The 19,024-nt window shown below is 38.7% G+C and overlaps 1 protein-coding gene and 1 long non-coding RNA gene across 20 annotated transcripts in view; both read left to right on the forward strand.

Annotated features, from left to right (window-relative positions):
* Window positions 1-19,024, forward strand: part of SKAP1 (src kinase associated phosphoprotein 1) — a 302,157-nt gene that overhangs the window by 182,240 nt on the left and 100,893 nt on the right. The window lies entirely within an intron of this gene.
* Window positions 2,023-4,377, forward strand: LOC110741601. Its single transcript, XR_002518070.1, has 2 exons — window positions 2,023-2,069; window positions 3,422-4,377. It is a non-coding gene; the product is annotated as an uncharacterized LOC110741601 (long non-coding RNA).

Consider the following 19,024-nt stretch of genomic DNA (forward strand, 5'->3'; position numbering starts at 1 on the left):
TAACTGAATTAAAGGATTTTGAGAACTCAAAGCTCTCATTTTAAGCAGGTTTAAATAGTTAATATTACAAAACACGAGCTCAGAGGAGCTGGTCCAAATATATTTTTAATGCATAGTTATTTTATTTTCATGATTTCCCATTTTGGTTTTATTATCATTTGGCACCTTCCATTTTTACTAAGTTACTTGTCTCCCTGACTGTCTCCCTCAGGACTTTGCTTGCTTTATGGTGACATTTCTTAATCCACTTTTTAATCCTCTATATATCTGCAGGTGTGGAAATACCAGAAATGGAGCTATAATTCCTGAGAAATGGAGTTATATAACAGAGATTATTATAAAAATAAAGAATTATTACTTTAAATAATGCCAAAACACTGTTTTTTTAGAAAAAGGAGAAGATCACATATTTAGACTAATTTCTGACCTTTCAATTGATGAAAGCGGCAGCTTAAAAAAACTATCTATGGGCCAGGCGTGGTGGCTGATGCCTGTAATCCCAGCACTTTGGGAGGCCGAGACGGGCAGATCACCAGGTCAGGAGTTTGAGACCAGCCTAGCCAATGTGGTGAAACCCCATCTCTACTAAAAATACAAAAATTAGCTGGGCACGGTGGCACGCGCCTGAAATCCCAGCTATTCGGGGAGGCTGAGACAGGAGAATTGCTTGAACCCAGGAGGTGGAGGTTGCAGTGAACTGAGATGGTGCCACTGCACTCCAGCCTGGGCGACAGAACAAAACTCCATCTCAAAAAAAAAAAAAAAATCCTGTCTATGGCAGCAAAAAAATATTTATTTTTTTCATTTACTGCAATTTCATAATGTTTTATATTAAAATGACTGCAAACTGTTATAATCTCACAGATTATAACATAGATCTCATAGATTATAACAGTTTGGAATCATTTTAATATAAAACATTATGAAATTGCAGTAAATGAAACGAGATGTAAATATTAGGGAAAGAAATTGAGCAATGCGTATGCGAGAAAAGGCAGGAGATATTTTAATGGCAGCATGAGTGAGGGTAAGAGACTGGATAGGATGCTTCAGGCAGAAAGCAACAGTTCCAACCAGCAAGCTTTAGCAAACGCTCCTAAACTCCTCTCTTATCCTTCTGAGCTGTAACAGATCTGTCATTTTCAAGAGAGCGCTCCCTATCTGTGCTGTTAGGTCTACACCTTTCTCACTCACTTATAAGGCCTCTGTGCCCTCCCAGATAGGCAATATGCATTAAAAGTTATCAGTGAGTCATAATTTTTAGTAAAATTCAAATTGTGATTTTAAATTTTACTAAAATTCTATTTTTAAAATATAACCTTAGGAAAGAATTGTAAAGTGGTCTTGGGGGACACTTTTGGGTTCTTCTTCTTTTTTTTAAGACAAGGTCTTGCTCTGTTGCTTAGCCTGGAGTGCAGTGGCATGATCATGGTTCATAGCAGCCTCGACTTCCAGGGTTCAGATGATTCTCCTATTGCAGCTGCAGCCTCCTGAGTAGCTGGGACTACAGTCACATGCCACCACGCCCAGCTAATTTTTTGTATTTTTGGTACAGACAGGGTTTCGTCATGTTGCCCAGGCTGGTCTCAAACTCCTAGGCTCAAGCCATCTGCCCGCCTCAGCCTCCCAAAGTGCTGAGATTACAGGTGTGAGGCACTGTGCCCAACCAAGAATTGTAAAGTTTTAATATTCTTCTTTTGTCCACGTATTTTCTATAAGGTACTATTTTATTTTATTTTATTTTATTTTATTTTATTTTATTTTGTTTTATTTTATTTTTTGAGACAGAGTCTCGCTCTGTCACCCAGGCTGGAGTACAGTGGCGTGATCTCAGCTCATTGCAAGCTCCACCTCCTGGATTCATGCCATTCTCTTGCCTCAGCCTCCCGAGTAGCTGGGACTACAGGCGCTCACCACCACGCCTGGCTAATTTTTTGTATTTTTTTTAGTAGAGATGGGGTTTCACCGTGCTGGCCAGGATGGTCTGGATGTCCTGACCTCGTGATCCGCCCACTCGGCCTCCCAAAGTGCTGGGATTACAGGCGTGAGCCACTGCTCCCAGCCATAAGGTACTATTTTCAATACTATTATAATGTTAGTTTAGCTGTGGTTAAGGTTAAGCTGGTATTTCTATTCTAAATCACTTTTTTAGGTTTTTGAAACTTGACCTTTTAAATTCTAATGGGACTAAAGCAGAGTAAGCTAGACCAACTGAGTGTGATTAAACATACATAAAGCCATTAAAAACTTGCTTTGGAGGCCACCCGAATAGTCTAATAGAACTATTTTGCATTGACAACCTATTGTCTATTAGAGGATCTCAAAGTGTTTATATTATTTGATTAAATGTTCTTATCTAAACTTGGGGTATGTTAAGGCATAATATGATTTTGTTTAAAGGCCCTCTATTAAACCCTGTTCATTGACAGAAATTAAACTTATCTTCAACTCAAATACTACCACCACTCCCAGGCAGCCCTCCCTGATCATACTAATCTAAGGCAGTTTCTCCCTTTGTTGATTGATAACACATGTTGACTGCATAACTTTTTTTTTGCATTTGTCATTTGCTCTCTTATGTTACTGTGGTATTGCCATAATCACATAGGCTCCTTGGGGGCAAGGATTATGTCTTAAATTTCTTATTCCCTACTGTTTGTTTCTTTGTTTGTTTCTGTTTTCTTTTTTGAGACAGAGTCTTGCCCTGTCTTCCAGGCTGGAGTGCAGTGGCGCAGTCTCTGCTCACTGCAACCTCCACCTCCTGGGTTCAAGCGATTCTCCTGCCTCAGCCTCACGAGTAGCTGGGATTACAGGCACGTGCCACCACACCCAGCTATTTTTTGTATTTTTAGTAGAAATGGAGTTTCACCATGTTGGCCAGACTGGTCTCGAACTCCTGATCACAGGAGTTCGGCTTCCCAAAGTGCTAGGATTACAAGCATGAGCCACCTGCGCCGAGCCTCCCCTATAGTTTTTCATACAGTACCCTATACAAAGAAAATAATAATTATTTGGTGAAGAATTGGCAAAAGTAAAAACTAAGGAGACTACCTGTGCCTGTGCAGGCCATACTTGGAAGAATAAAAGGGTAAAAATATAGCTAATCAGTTCTACACTATGAGGTCTGTTCATTGGCCTCTTTTATCATCACCTATTTGCCTTAATAGAAATAGTGTTGTTGATCATTCGTTCATCAATTCAGAAATTTCTTGTTGAGTGCCTACAGTGAAAGAATAAGGTAGATGAGCCTTACAATCAAGGAGAGTAAATTTAAGGAGTTTTACATTCTACTGGGGAGACTGACAGTAAAGAATTAAACCAATAAATAAAATAATTACAGATTGTGATTAGTGTGATTTAAAAAAAAATAAGCAGGTCATTGTAATAGAGATATGCCTTTCTTCTGCTTTCCTCTTTTCAGGAAATTCATGAAGAGAGATTCCAGGAAAGAAGTAGAACAGTGTTGCAAAATTAAAGTGTAGCTGTTATGCATCTAGTATGCATCAATAGTATGCGGTTTGCACTTGACACCTCCCTGCTGAGTTTGTTGGGGGAAAAAGGATGAAAAAATATATATATAAACACTTTGAAAAATTAACAGTAGTGTATGTATTGTTACTTACTATCTCCAACTGGAAAAGTATACATGAAATGATATTTAGTCAAACTTTGGTCAGCAACCAAAACCTTTGTGAGGTAGGAAAAGACAGTTACTTTTAAATCATTGAGTAAAGAAAATGAATGATAGAGGAAAAGAAATCAGAGGTATTGGATAGAAGGAAACAAATTGTATTGGGCTTAGCTGGCAAATTGGAGCCCCAAAAAGAGACAGCATAAGATACGCTACATAGTATCGGCAGCTTCCTCTGTAACTACTACTTATTTAGCCTCCCTGAATCACTTTTTCTAGCTATTTGCCTTCATTATCATGTCCATGCTTTCATGGTGCTCAGTCAATAGATGTCTAGTTGTGCTGTATACAATTATTCCCAATAGAATGTGACTAATAGGAAGGCAGGGTTTGGTCTCCTACTTCTTTGGTAAATTGTGTGCATACTTTGAAGTGAAATGCACACAGTGAGTACACAGAGACTTTTGTAAAGTAAGTGAATTTGTGTATATGTATTATGTATAGTGACACTTTTCTGCAGATGCGGAGGTATTTATTGTGCACTGGAATTGATGGTTCAATTCAGATAGTTGGATTAGAGAGAACTTTTGAGACTGTGAGAGGTATGAGTTAGCGGGATGGGAAAGGTTGTTTACTTTCCTTCTTTCTAATACTCATTCATACATTAATTCAACAAATATTTACTAAATACCTTCTGGTTAAGACTGTTCTAAGCATTCCAGGGATAGACAGAGGTGTCAAAGGCACATAGAGATGACATGGGAGATAAGTTATGCACCCAAATAACTGTAATTCAAGAGGCCATGTGATAAGTACTGTAGTACATAGCAACTCTAAGGAGACCAGTCAGTTTAGATTAGAGTGATGAAAAAGACCAGGAGGATTGGGTGATTAACTCTCAGAGATCTCTGCACTGTTAGGAGACCTGAAATGTGGTCCAAGCTGTAGCTTAGTGTCTTTGGGCGAATCACTTAATCTCTGCATGCCTTAGTAAAAGGAGAAATTAGATCATTTAGTCTCTAAAGCTCTTCCAGCTCTAGAACGCCATGAAGAACAGTATTTGAATCAGGCTTTGAAGGATGATTATAAAAATAAAATAAAGCTTTATGGTTTGAATGAGAGAACCTCTGCTATGCTATGATTTTAACAGGTAGAGATAGGGGAAGATAGAAGTGAAAATGGTGAACTCCAGAGCAATGGGACTATATCCACAAAGGTGTAGGTGTGGGGAAATGTAGAATGTGTTCAGGAAACACCAAATAGTCCATTCTAACAAGGGTTACTTAATTGTAGGAGGATGATGAGAGAAGACAGTAAAGGTAAACCAGCCTAATTTGTGGAAACCTTTGAATGCCAGTATGAAGTCTAATATTCAGCTTAATTAAAGATTTTTAAGAATATAACCAATATCCTTTGCTTTAGATACAGTACAGATAATGAAATTACCTAAGTCTTCCATTTTACATGTGTATTAAAATGTACAGAGCCCCTACAATGTGCCAGGTTCTGTTGTGATTTATGTATTTTAATTTATAGCAACCCAATGAGAAAGGCACTATTATTGTACATTTTTGTTCATTTGTTTGTTGTTTTTTGTTGTTGTTATTGTTGTTGTTGTTTTGAGACAGGGTCTAGCTCTGTCACCCAGACTAGAGTGCAGTGGCACAATCTTGGGTCCCTGCAACCTCTGCCTCCTGGGTTCAAGCGATTCTCCTGCCTCAGCCTCTTGAGAAGCTGGGATTACAGGCATGCACCACTATGCTGGCTAATTTTTATATTTTTAGTGGAGACAGGGTTTCACCCTGTTGGCCAGGCTGGTCTCGAACTCCTGACCTCCAGTGATCCACCCACCTTGGCCTCCCAAAATGTTGGGGTTACAGGTGTGAGCCACCACACCCGGCCTATTATTGTACATTTTATAGATGAGGAAATTGAAGAACAGAGAGGTTAAGCAACTTTCCCAAAGTCACACAGCTAGTAAAGTGTCAGAGCTGGGATTCAAACCTGTTTGTCATAACTACCATAGAAAACTTATTATGGTAAGTGCTGTCTTAATTTTTCTCTCTTTAAAGTCACATGTTATCTAAAAGCACATGTAAAAATTAAAAGATTGAGTGAAATAAGCCAGTATGGATCAGTCATTCTAAAGCATAATAAAGGCACTTTTACCCAATCCCTGTTGGAGCAAAAGTCTACTTCTTGTAATCAACAGCAGCCTGTCACTATCGTCATTTTAAAAGACTTAACTATTTTGTCAGAATGCAGAATGTGTTCATTAAAATGATGCTTTTACAAAAAAAAAAAATCAGATTGTGGGTTGTGTTTTCGAAAGGCTACAGTCATTTTTGGTTGTAATCTTATATCCCAGAAATTCAAGAGGGGCAGTTGCTCAGCTAAGTCAAGGAGGAAGATACCTACTATTTTCCAGGTTCCCACCATTTTAGATTCTATAGTTTTGGAGCTGCCAGCAGTACCTCAGGCAGATGGTTTCCCAAGAGTAAAACTGTTCCCCAGGAAGGAAACAGAGTCAGGTTACTCCTTCCTCATGTGCCAAAATTCTGAAGGTAAAGGGGTGTATTCTTTCTCCAACCTCTGGCCTAAGCAATGACTTTGTATAGAATTACTACTCCTAGAAATCTTCTGTTTTCATTATCTACAATTATGGTCCAGGTTTTAGACCCAGGAACAAATGGCAAGCACCATCATTTTGGAGGTTCTAGAAGAAAGAATGAAAGCCCATGACACTAGTCAGCTCTTTTATTTTGTTTGGATGTAAGTATAAGTTTTAACTAATTATTCGACCCATTTTCCCTGTGAACGCATCTTCTTTTAAGTGGATCTCCATGCTTTTTGCTAGGCAGTTTGGTCATTTCTTAGTCTGGCCAAACCCCTTCTTTGAGGTTTCCAAGCTTCCTTTGGAATACTGTAACTGTGTATCATCAGCAGAATTTTCAGTTTTCTTTCCCCCAACTACTTCTTAATGTTTGCTGAAAGGAACCTTTAACAGGAAGTAAACTTGCTTGGCATGGCCCAGCTGTGAGTGAAGCTTGAGTGAGAGGTATTTATGACCTGACAGGAAGATAAAGATAAAGATAAAGATGAAGCTGAGTTGGTGGCTGTTAGCAAGGGGAGAAGGAAATGTTTATGACCCCATCTGCTGGTGTTTCAATAGGATAGAACTGCCTTTATGGCGTCAATCTCCCCTGTGACTTCCTTCCATTTGGGGAGTGATATCTTATTTCAAGATGTTCCCACCAAACACACTGTTGTCCCCTTTGTTTAGGGGCAAAGGAGGAAGGAAGGACTTTGTTACTGGAATGTGGGGATGGAGCAGTATTTATGGTTATGACTTAAGCTGGAGAAAAGGCTTCATTGGAGTTGACTGTATAGTCCAGGAAAGCTGCCATGCATTCTGCTACTTCCTTAAACATTATCCACACTGAAAGCAGAACCACATTAGCTCTGGTCATTATCAGGCATTAAGGCTAACCATTTTCTAACATTATTATAAGTAGAATTAGTGTAGCTTGATTTCGTTGCACACTGTGGGGAAAATAATTTTATTCTCTTAGTTCCTTGTTTCTTGTCTTTTATTTAACATCTCTTCTTTTTCTTCTCCTAAACTTTTTTCTTTCTTTTTCTTAGAGGAGGAGACATTTAAAACCAACAGGTGCAGTATCTACTCAGTTCAAAATCTATGTACTTGTAACAAAAGCAGAACGAAATGATTCCTTTCTTAATGCTAGCCCAGGTTAAGAGTCTGCAGATAGGTTGATAGTCCTTTGTGAGGTAATACATTTTTAAAGTGCCAAAAATGTAGGAATATTTTTAGAATACAATAGCTTATGCATCCCTGAAGCCTGTGTTTTATATATATAATAGCATTCATTGTACTGCAAAACAAGTATTTACTCCTCGGTTTTATTTGCGCTTCCCCCAGGCCCATTAGTACAGATTAAATTTTTTACATTGATGCTCAAATAATCAGCACAATATATGTAAATCAGAGACTTTAAGTTCTTTGGCACTATTCATATGGATATATGTGACCACGTTCAACAGGGCCTTTTTTTCCCCTTTGCGAAAACAGAATTTTGTTCCTTTTTAGTGCTAAGATCCTATTTCCAAAAGATGAACTGTTTGCCAAATTACATATGCAAAAAGCTCAAAACCACAAAGAGAACAACTTTCTTGTTGCCATTGGGTTTGTCTGATTTATAGAACAAAGGGAAGAATTTTTGTTTTGGGGGTAAAACACCCAATGATGGGTTTATTATGTCTCCTTAAGGTCCTATTTTTATTTTTACTAGGGGAAGTCGGGGAATTTGAAAGGGCAGGGAGGGAGATGGCTTGCTCAAGTATTTTTCACCAGAGAATTCCACAGTAATATTTGTTTTAAATGGGAGAGTCCTGTAGTTAAGTTGAGCAAATTAGTTATAATGTTTGTATCTGATTACCTAAAGACCGGAAGGTAATAGTGTGTGACGAGTTGCATTTTACATCACAGCCCAGGTATAGTCAATTTGCAAAATGGAAATATTGTGGTAGCAATGGTCCTTCAAAGAGTTAGAGCCATCACAGAAATAAAACTTCATATAAGCATTTATTGTTATAATGCCAAGAGTTGATCCTTGATTTTTACAGAACTTTCTCCAAAAAATATTCTACCATTCCTTTTACAGTACAGGCTCAAGTCTTGGCATATTCAATAGACTAGCCAATCCAATTCCAGCCATATTTATTCAGTGTGATTCCTGAGAATAATTTGATAGACCTACTAGGGAAGATCCTATCACACTTACAGTATTCTAAGACCTTATTTTGCACTACAGGTTGTCAAATGGCCTTCCCATTAACAAAGGTTAAAACCACACCATCAAATGGTTCAAACCACATAACCCCTTGTCTTAGGAGTTAAGCTAGCTTCCTAACCCTTCCTTGCAGTGGTTAACTCCACTGAGGAGCTTTCTATCAGCAATAATAGCTTCAAGGTGGGAAATAAAAAATGGAGAGTGTTTAAATTGTTAATGGGTTTCATGTTCTTGTCACTGTTGAGGGTTTGTTCCCTTTTATAAACTCATAGTTTTTGGTTGACATTGCTTTTATGCGAGCCATCAGCCAGTTGGTGATGGTGTTGCTGTGTTAGACCATTACTGCCGGATTGTATTTGCAGTAAAGAAGGAGAATGGAGGCTGTAAATCTGTAACTGGAGATTTAGGGCTCTGTTACTCTGCAGTTTAGGCCCATGTGCTGGGGAGTCCTTTCTCCTCCGGCAGAATTATACCCTGAAAACATGCCTTTCCAGGCACACTGATCGACGATGTTCATTCCCTGGGCTACCAAAGCACTTAATACGGCTAATTCAGTTAAAGAAGCCCGAGGGGTGAGGTGGATGAGCCTCTTTCCCTGCTGGAAGCCAGATGCCAAGCAGGTTAGTGATATTGCTTTATCCCTTCCCCCAGGTAAAGCTTCCAGGAGAAGCAGTTACTGCAAACACAGAGAAAAATAATAAGAAAATGCTTCTAATGTTGTTGGACTCAGTTGTCCTTCAAGCAGGAAATGCTGCCTTAACCTCATTAACCCCTTTGATACTAAGCCCATTATCAGGAATATTCAGGAAACACATTCTTTCAGAATTCAGGATGTGTCAGGAGCCTTGATATCTTGACATCATTGTACAAAACTACCACCAAAGAATGAAAAGTAGGAGAATAAATGCTTTTGGGACAGGTAACTAAAAATGGAAAAAACTCCCAATTTTTTCCAGCCAGTTGATTTTGAATATAAACAGTTTGGAAGATTATATCTGTTACTGCTGGGTTCAGAAATATCTTGAAAAGATATCAGAATTAAGTATATTTAGAATCACTTTATCAATCATGTGTCATTTCTACTATTAGAGGTTTTATAGTGAAAAGAATGCTGGAATGTTTCTTTCGCTGGTGAAAGTTTTAAGCATGGTTTTAGATCTGTTTTGTTTTGCTTTGTTAGGCCTTCCCCAAGAGAGGAAGAATGTTAAATATAGACTTATCTGCATGATCCATGTGAGGCATCTGGGTCTGCTTTCTGTGTCAGCTGAGGCACAAATGTGCATGATTTAACCATACAACTATTGAACCAGCATTGGCCTATTAAGACTTCAGATGATCTGTTCATGAGCTGTCAGCCCAAATTGAGCTTGAAGCCTGCTGTAAAAGATCTAATTTTCATAATTATCCAGAACCTTCACACCCTGCTTCCCTTCAGTACCACCCACCTCCACACATGCACACAGAGGAGTAAACACATACATATGGACACAGAGACACAGGGCAGCACTGTCCCTGGAGATTCATCAGGCCTCTTGCCCGAAAATGCAGAGTTCATCCAGGGGTCAGAACTGGCTTTGACTTCCTGTTTGAGGAGCCCCATGTGTGGTGTTCCAGCATTGCTAGAGGCTAGTGATGACTAAGTAACCTTTTCACACTATAGCCTCCCACCAAGAAACAAGGTCCCTTATGATCTTGGACCCAGAATGATTAGGGCACAACAAATATCTTTTTAATATATAAGGTAGAGCTAATGCCAGTAGAAATAGCATTTTGCTATCTCATGGCCTCACATTTATAAAAAGAGGATAAAGCTGTTGTCTTCGAAGATGAAGAATTTTAAAGGCAACCTGATTTAGTCTCAGAGTACACTAGGGACTTTCATTGTTTAATAGTTGCTTAAGGCTACCTTTGAGATTTACCTGACCCAAGTCTTCAAAGGAAGCCATCATACTATGTGTGGAGTTCAGTTGGTAATATCTTTCTAGGTAACCTGGCCTGAATTGTGAACCAGTGGGAACAGGCGGCACTTTCAGGTTTAACTCTTTGCAGCACTGGGATAAATAGCACGTGTTTCAAGGATTAGGTCATTCTGATGTCCCTCCAGTAATTCCACTGGAACAACCCTGCACAATAAACCATTTGGTTTCTGGACATATATTGCCCATATGTGAAGGGTGGACAGGCAGCACTTTACTAGGTTCTTCTCATACAACCTCAGGTTTTGAGGCTGCTGAGGTTTAAATTCCTTGTCTGAACATGGGACAACTGTATTTCTACACTGGTTGTCAATTGTCTTTGCCCTCAGAGGGCATTTGCTGCAACTCAGGGTTCTACAGTTAGAATAAAAGGAGTTATTTCCTGTCTTCACTGCTTTTTTGCTCTTTGTATTTTTTTATCATGAGTGGAGACTGAGTACATTATTCAAACCTTGGCTTTTCCCTGAAGTCCGTTGTTTACAGACAGACATTTGGGTCCCTGGAGCTCACTCCCATAAAACCTTATTATCATATATTTCAAGGCATAAACTTCAGTTGTCAGCTCAGGAGCACTTCTGAAAGCTCTGGCTGCTCTTGTTTTTCTTCTCCTTTACTCTGGTTTATTTTTCTTGCAGCTTTGGCTTTCCCCCTCCCCCGCTTCTCTCTCATCTCTAGCAATGCTCAATTCCAAGCTGGCTCACTCCTTATTCCACTAATTAGACAAGAAGTCCAGAGAGGCCATTATTAGATTCTGAGAATCTTTATCAGAGCCCATTATGGCCTTAAATACTGCACAAACATTTTACTAGCTGAATCCATGAACATTTCAGCTGATCCATCTTTGGTCTTTAACATTTACCTTCTTTTGTACCTATAGAGTTATGTTACTGATGATAGAGGTTCTCAACAACTTATTTTTCTTTGTATTAATTTTCTTAGAGGCCATGACTCAAGTTCATTCTCTCTCTCTCTCTCTCTCTCATTCTAATTACTGTTGGTGGGGGTGGAGGGGGTCTGAGAAGCCTGCTTTTCCTTGGTGGGATACGTGTGAGTGTGTGTAAATGTCATATGTGTTAATGTCACCAGTGAGTAGGATTCATGGTGTTTTTCTCTCATTTTCTTTACAGAGCCAGGGATTATTTGTATGGACCAATGGTCTCCCTTTTCTTTCAATGGAAGAATAATTCTGCATTATAATATAGTAACTGCAAAAGAAAGCTCTTTTTCTATTTCATTCTTTTCTTTCTTAATTCACTGTCTAGTGAGTTTCTGATTGACTCACAGACCAATTAAAGTAAAATTTAATGGAAGAATAGATTAACTCCCTGAGGTTTCCCTACCATCCATCACATTTTTATAGCAGGAGCTGTGAGGAAGCTCATAACTTCATGCTGTGAATGTGATAATAAAGAGGGCACAGAGAGGATTCCGATTTACTGCCGGGCTGATGTTCGCCAGGACAGAATTTACTGCCCAATCCCCTTCCCCTTTTTATTCAGGAGGAGGTCACCAGATCTGCCCTCAGCCTGGGTCTGAGATACTGAAGGGTAGATTGTCAAGTCGAAATTCTTTCCCTTTAATTGGGCTGGTGGCGGTGGGGAATGTGAATTTCACTGTCCAGAGATGGTTATTGTGTTAAATTCATTTCCGTCTTCAGGAAACTGCAGTCACCCCAAGTGTTCATATTTTTAAAGGGTGCATTTGATTTGTTACGATTCATATAGAAATTCAGAAGTAAGGCCAGATATTTCTGTTTTCAAGTCACTAAGTCATTGTCTTTTATTTATAAGCTTTTTCAAATAACTAAAGATACCTGTCTCTACATCTTCATAGTCAACATTAATAATGTCTTTTTCTGGGCATCTTTCATTTGAAGATCTCAAAAAGCACTTTATAACCATTATTTTGGTCTTTCTGACAGGACCAAAATAACTTACTAGCCTTCCAAACATTTTGCCAGTTCACTGTTTCTTTGATTCATCTTAAAAATAATGTGTGACAAGGATCACAATACAATAGTAGTCATGTGATGGAGCTCCATATCCATGCCTAAGATTAATTTTGTACACTTATTGCAGTTTTTTACTTCATGATGTAAAGTCTATTTTTTAGGCCTTGACTATTTAAACCTATGTCAGCTGGGCACTGTGGCTTATGCCTGTAATCCCAGTACTTTGGGAGGCTGAGATGGGGGGATTACTTGAGCCCAGGAGTTCGAGAACATCCTGGGCAACATAGGGAGACTGCTGGGCATGGTGGCATGCACCTGTGGTCCCAGCTACTCAGGAGGTTGAGGTGAAAGGATTGCTTGAGCCTGGGAGGTTGAGGCTACAGTGAGCCGTGATCAACCACTGTACTCCAGTTTGGGCCACAGAGTGAGACCCTGTCTCAAACAAAAGCCCAAAATAAATGAATAAACAAACTTATGTCAAGTTTCATGACTATATGAAAGATAATCTTTTTGTCCCCTGAAACTTGGTGAGATATAATCAATATTTTTAAATCATATTCACCTGATTGTCCTTGAAGTTAAAGCCCATAATCCCAGCATTTTGGGAAGCTGAGACAGGTGGATCACCTGAGGCCAGGAGTTCGAGACCAGCCCGGCCAACATGGTGAAACCATGTCTCTACTAAAAATACAAAAATCAGCCGGATGTGGTCGCATGCGCCTGTAATCCCAGCTACCCGGGAGACTGACGTAGGAGAATTGCTTGAACTCGGGACACAGAGTTTGCAGTGAGCCAAGATCATGCCACTGCACTCCAGCCTGGGCAACAGAGCAAGGCTCCGTCTCAAAAAAGAAAAAAACCAATAAACAAACAAACAAACAAAAAAACAGAGAGAGGCTCTGTCTCAAAACCAAACTCATCAATCTGTCTTTCCTTCACCAGCCCAGTCTTCATGTATACAAAATCTTAGGAATTATTCCACCCTTCAACGTGTTTTGGATTGGAAACTTGGGAATAGTCCTAGATTCTATTTCTCTTGCACAACTAGCATTTCATTGGTCACCAAACCCACCGACTTTACCTCTTCAAAATATCTTAAAACCATTCCTTCTCTCTCCTCTTGCTTTAGTTCAAAGTTCTCATCAACTCTTTGTTGGATTGCCATGATCATCTTCCAGTTAATCTCCCTATCTTTCATCCTCCTCCAATACATCCTCAATGCTAATAAAAGAGTAATCCCTCTAGAATGCAAATTTTGTAATTTTACTGCTAAAAATACTTAACCTCTCATTGCTTGTAGCATAAATTTAAATGTTGTATGGCTTACACAATCTTTAGTAAGGCAGCATAGCTTCATGGCCTAGAGCAGTGATTTATAGGTTTGGAACAGTATCATAGGATTAACAATTTTCAGTTTTGACCAGAACATTTTTAAGTTCACTGCCACCTTCTAGCTACATAATTTCACACACCAAAAAAAAAATTTTGATGTCAGAAAATAGGAGGAACACAAGTTAGGAATAAAGTCTCTTATATTGAATAATGATATAACTTTATGGAAAAAAATCACCTTGTAGTCCTTATTTCACCATAGCCCTGAAAATCTTTATGACATTCTCTTATTGTATTTGGGAACCTGAAATGATTAGGGCACAACAAATATCCTTGTAATATGTAAGGTGGAACTAACAACAAGTAAGTGGATGGTTTCTGGAGTCAGAAAGAACTGAATTTCAAATCCAACTTCATGACCTAATAGTTGTATGATCATGAGTGAGTCACTTACCCTCACCAAATTCAAGTTCCCTTATTTGTAAAATAGAGATAATGATAGTACCTACCTCTTACTGTTGTTTTGAATATTACATGATACAATGCGTAAGAATTGCTTGGCCCAGTGCCTGGCACATAGTAAGCAATGTAACTACTTGACAATAGAGTAGATATTACTATTTTGACTTCGTGACCTCATCTCCTGTGACTCTCCTTACAATCATCCTGTGTCTACAGATATACTAAATGACTTATCAAGTGTAAAACACACTCTTACACACCTTAGCAGATACTTTTCTCTTTGTCTGGAATCCTGTTTCTTACTTGTAAGTCTGGTGAATTCCTTCTCTTCCTTCAAGATTTAGCTCAAACTTCACAGTCTCAGTTAACATCCTATTCGTTCCTCCTCCTCCATTGGCAAACAGTCTTCCATAGTCTCACAGCATTTTATAGATTGCCAGATTCACACCAGGTACTTTAAATTTCTTTATGTAATCTTGTTAAGTGATTAAGTAACCTAATATGATAGAGAAATTTATATTTGGGGATTGATTACTTTTCATTTATTAATACAAGGAATATTTATTGAGAACCTACTGTGGTATATAAACCTCTACATAGTGTATATTCCAATAATAGTAACGTAATATTCAAGATTTGGAAATAATTACCCTCTCTGTGCCCCCAAAGAATCTGGTAGAAACCTTAATACAAATGATAATTTACATTATAGTTGTTGTTTACATTCTGTCCCCTTCTCCTCTAGACTGAGTTCCTTCACAGCAGTTATCTTACTCATCTTTGTCTCTCCAGTACCTAAAACTTTGAAGGTGCTCAGTGTACGTTTATTGAATAAGTGAAGGAATATCAGAAAGCATTTTCAACTTTAAAGAGCTTTGCTTAACCTTGTTAACTCTATGTATGAATGTATTTTTCTCCTTTGACTTTGAAACGATACAATCATCACACCCAGTGTAACTATTTTTAAAAGGCCCAACATCTTTTCCGATGGTTCATCATGAATTTTATCCTTCAAATTGTGTCTGTAGCTCCACCCAAAAGCCTGGGATGGCTTTCCTCTTAAATCAATGGATCATTTCTCAAAAAAAAAAGCAAGTGTGGTCCCTTGAGCTACATACCAGACTACTGTAGGAAAAACAGATCTTCTAGTATTCTCTGGTATTTTTGACTATAGGCTCCTGATGAGCAAAGCAGGAGAAAGAGCTATGATTGCTGGTCCAAGTACAAGCAAGACTTGCCTCTGGGTGATGTTATTCTGGGAGTGGAATACATCATACACTTGCTAAGTTGTCAGCACTGTGAGTTGGAGTTGGGAGGTGAACACCAACATTCTTTGCCATCCTCAGCTTTACTGCACTACTGAAAGATTTCATGTCATTAAACCTCTCTCACCATGCTTGTCCTACTTTAACACAATTTCCAGCAGCATCTTGGATATTCTGCTATTGTCCACTTATCGGTTACCTTAGCACAGGATGAAATGACTGCATCTGCATTCAGAGTTTTGTTGTAGTTGATCTTGTTATGCAGCTTTCTACTAAATGGAGTCTGTGAGCAACGTTGATGAACTCACTAAAAAAAATGAAAGCTAACTTTTGAGACTGTTCAAACTTAATAGTTGTCTAGCAAGTTAGGACAATTTGTTACTTTATGGACCTTCAACCATAGTGATGCTGAATGCTCCATGGTCACACATTCCATGGTGTTCCCTAAGTATACACATTTTTGTTCATTTCTCACTTTCTTTATAGATCCCTGCCACCTCCCTATCTTCAGTTCCCTTTGCCGCTCATTCCCTTTTTATATATCAACAATACCAGATATTCCCCACTTTTCCACATCTCTCTTTTTCCAAATATTGTTCCATTAGTCTTAGAGAACTCCTATTCATCCTTCAAAACCCAGCTCAGTCTTTGTCTCCTCTGTGAAGCCTTCATATATACACACAAGGAAAAACCTAACATTTCTTGAGCTCCTATTAAGATTCTCATGCCAGGAACTATGTTCGATACTTTTACAAATCTTACCCTGCTTAATCTTCACAAAGCATTTTAAAATACATTGATATCTCCATTCTCAAAGCATAAAACCAAGGCTAAAAGCTTTATGACAAGCAATTGAAATATCCAGAATTTAAACCAGGGTCTGAATGGTTTCAAAGCTGATCCTTGTTCTGCCATATCATGCCACTGTAAATCTCCTTCATTTATTTTGTATTAATGCATACATTTGTAATTTTGCTTTTTACTCACCACGTTCTGTGGTTATTTATTTGACTGTCTTTCCTACCAGAAAAAAAAAGTGCCTTGAACATAGAATGTATTTCTTATTTATTTTGGTACCCCCACAGCTCTCAGAACATTCCCTGACATATAACAGATGCTGAATAAAGGTTTCCAGGGTTGGATTGCATCTGATTAAAATTAAGCTGAACTGAACAACGTATTACCTTGCATTTCAGAATTTTGCATTTCTGATATCTTGGGCTCAGATGCCATTTCCCTCATGCCAGATGACACATGGCCTCAGTTTTCTTCGCAGGTATCCATGTCTAGCCCTGTACCAATTTCATCCTAAACAACTGCCCATATTCCCATTAATGTGACATAATCATTAGCATATATAAGTTCCTAGAGAACTGCTTTCTATCTCATGTATTTATTGTAGTCAATGGAGTATACTCAGTCTTTTAGGAATAATTAAAATATTCTGTGACTCTAATTAAAGTAGTCTGGATATTTTTAAGAAACCTATATATAAGAACAAGCTGAGGGCTGACATCAAGTTAATTGTGTTATTTTTAGTGGAGCTATCATTGGAGACAGCAGCATGGCACCCAGTGCCTTTTTTAATCCTCATATCTGAATATAAAATGTTAAATAACCAGCATCTTGAGCTCTTAAGAGGCAAGGCATTAAAGCATAAATAAATAAAGCTGTTATGAAAACTTAGAAAATTATCTAAATGCACTTGAGTAAGAAGTCATGTACTTATTAAATTGCTAGTTATAGAGATAAATGCCCTTAAACCTTTCACTGCCAAAAAAACCAAACACTCAAACAACTTGAACTCTTGTCATATAAGCTTGGGGGAGGCAGAGAGAGAAGCTGTTGGCTTGTATTTCTGCCACTATAAGTAACCTTTTTTTTTCTCTCTCTCAAGGCACAGTCTTGCTCTGTCACCCGGGCTGGAGTACAATGGCACAATCTCAGCCCACTGCAACCTCTGCCTCCTGGGTTCAAGCAATTCTCCTGCCTCAGCCTCCCTAGTAGTTGGGATTACAGGTGCAAGCCACTATGCTTGGCTAATTTTTTGTACTTTTTAAGTACAGATGGGGTTTCATCATGTTGGCCAGGCTGGTCTCGAGCTCCTGACCTCAGGATCTGCCTGCCTCAACCTCCCAAAGTGCTGGGATTACAGGCGTGAGCCACCATGCCTGGCCAGTAATCTTATTTTACCCATATTTTATACAATTAGTACAGTAAAACTTTATAGTATTATATTTGATCTGTTTAAATTACAGACTATTCTTGTTTTTACTAGAAGTCAGAATCTGTACCTTCTTTCTAGTTCCATCACCAAACCTTCGCCAAACAGGGACAATACAGTTTAACAAAACCACACATTCTAGCACTGCCATCCTTTCTCTTTTCTATTGATGTAAAGAGTCATCAACATTTCCTTTTAATACCCTCCTTCATCTTAATCTCAACTGAACATTGAAACCCATTGCAAAATAGCCCCATTTAATTTTCCATAGCTGAAATGGAGTTTTTTCAAATGTGATATCCAGAACTGGTGACCTCCCCAGATTGTGGTACCCATTAGCCACAACTGCCACAGAGTTCCCATTGGAGATGGAGCATTTCTTTTGTAAAATTTACTCAGGAAACACTTGCCAAACGAAGCTCCTCTAGTCTCTTGCTGTTTTCCATGATCAGGATCGGCAGAAATGCATCTCTCAAAAACAATCCAGGCACAGTGACTTATATAAGATCACAATAATGGTTATGAATATCCACTAGACATTCTGATTCTGGATAATCTATGAACCTAAGAAAAGGAAGATCAAGCAGTGAATTTATTTGGAAATAATAGGACTGTTGGTTGGGTTTTGTAGGCTGAAGTTCTGTAGTTAATCATTATTCTGCGAAATCTTGAATGATGTTGCTTGTAGCTTTCCTATGCAGGCAGTGTCCCCATGGGAGTCCTACTAACGGTCTTTTGTCAGGCACTATCAGCAGTATTGAGCCAACCTGAGCGCCCTATTATTAATCCTTTTCTCCTAGTGACATGACAGCAATCGATGTCTGAACAAGCTATTGAAACTGTAGCAATCAAGTGGACTCCAGTTAATCCAATGGGGTACTTACTCAGAGCCTATGAGAAGGGCAGGGAATTTTTTCTAACCCCATACTGTTCCCATATCCATATGCTTTATGCTGCCATAATTTGGGTAAAGGCTGACATTTACCCAGGCGTGTAAAATACACAGTGGAACCCTTACCATTGACTCAAATACATTAATATCATCTTTACAGCCATCTGTTACTTCTGTAAATGAACTTGTGATCATTATATAAATATTTGTGCCCATGTAAATGTAAAGCAAGAGCATTGAAATCTTTACACAAAAAGGTACCCACCTGGTGATATCTTTGAACTCATAGAAATCAATCAGCAGTTACAAAGAATAGTATATAGAACATGAGACTATCAGATTTCCTGTCCCTTATTCCAGATGGAAAGAAGTCTAAATTGGTGGTGCCCAACCTGGCGTACAGATTCCTGAGTTCCATCTGCACAGATTATGATTCAGTTAATCTGAGGCATGCCCAGGAACTTGCATTTTTAGGTTCGA

This window comes from Papio anubis, chromosome 17 (genome assembly GCF_008728515.1).
Source record: "Papio anubis isolate 15944 chromosome 17, Panubis1.0, whole genome shotgun sequence".
NCBI classification, from domain to species: domain Eukaryota; kingdom Metazoa; phylum Chordata; class Mammalia; order Primates; family Cercopithecidae; genus Papio; species Papio anubis.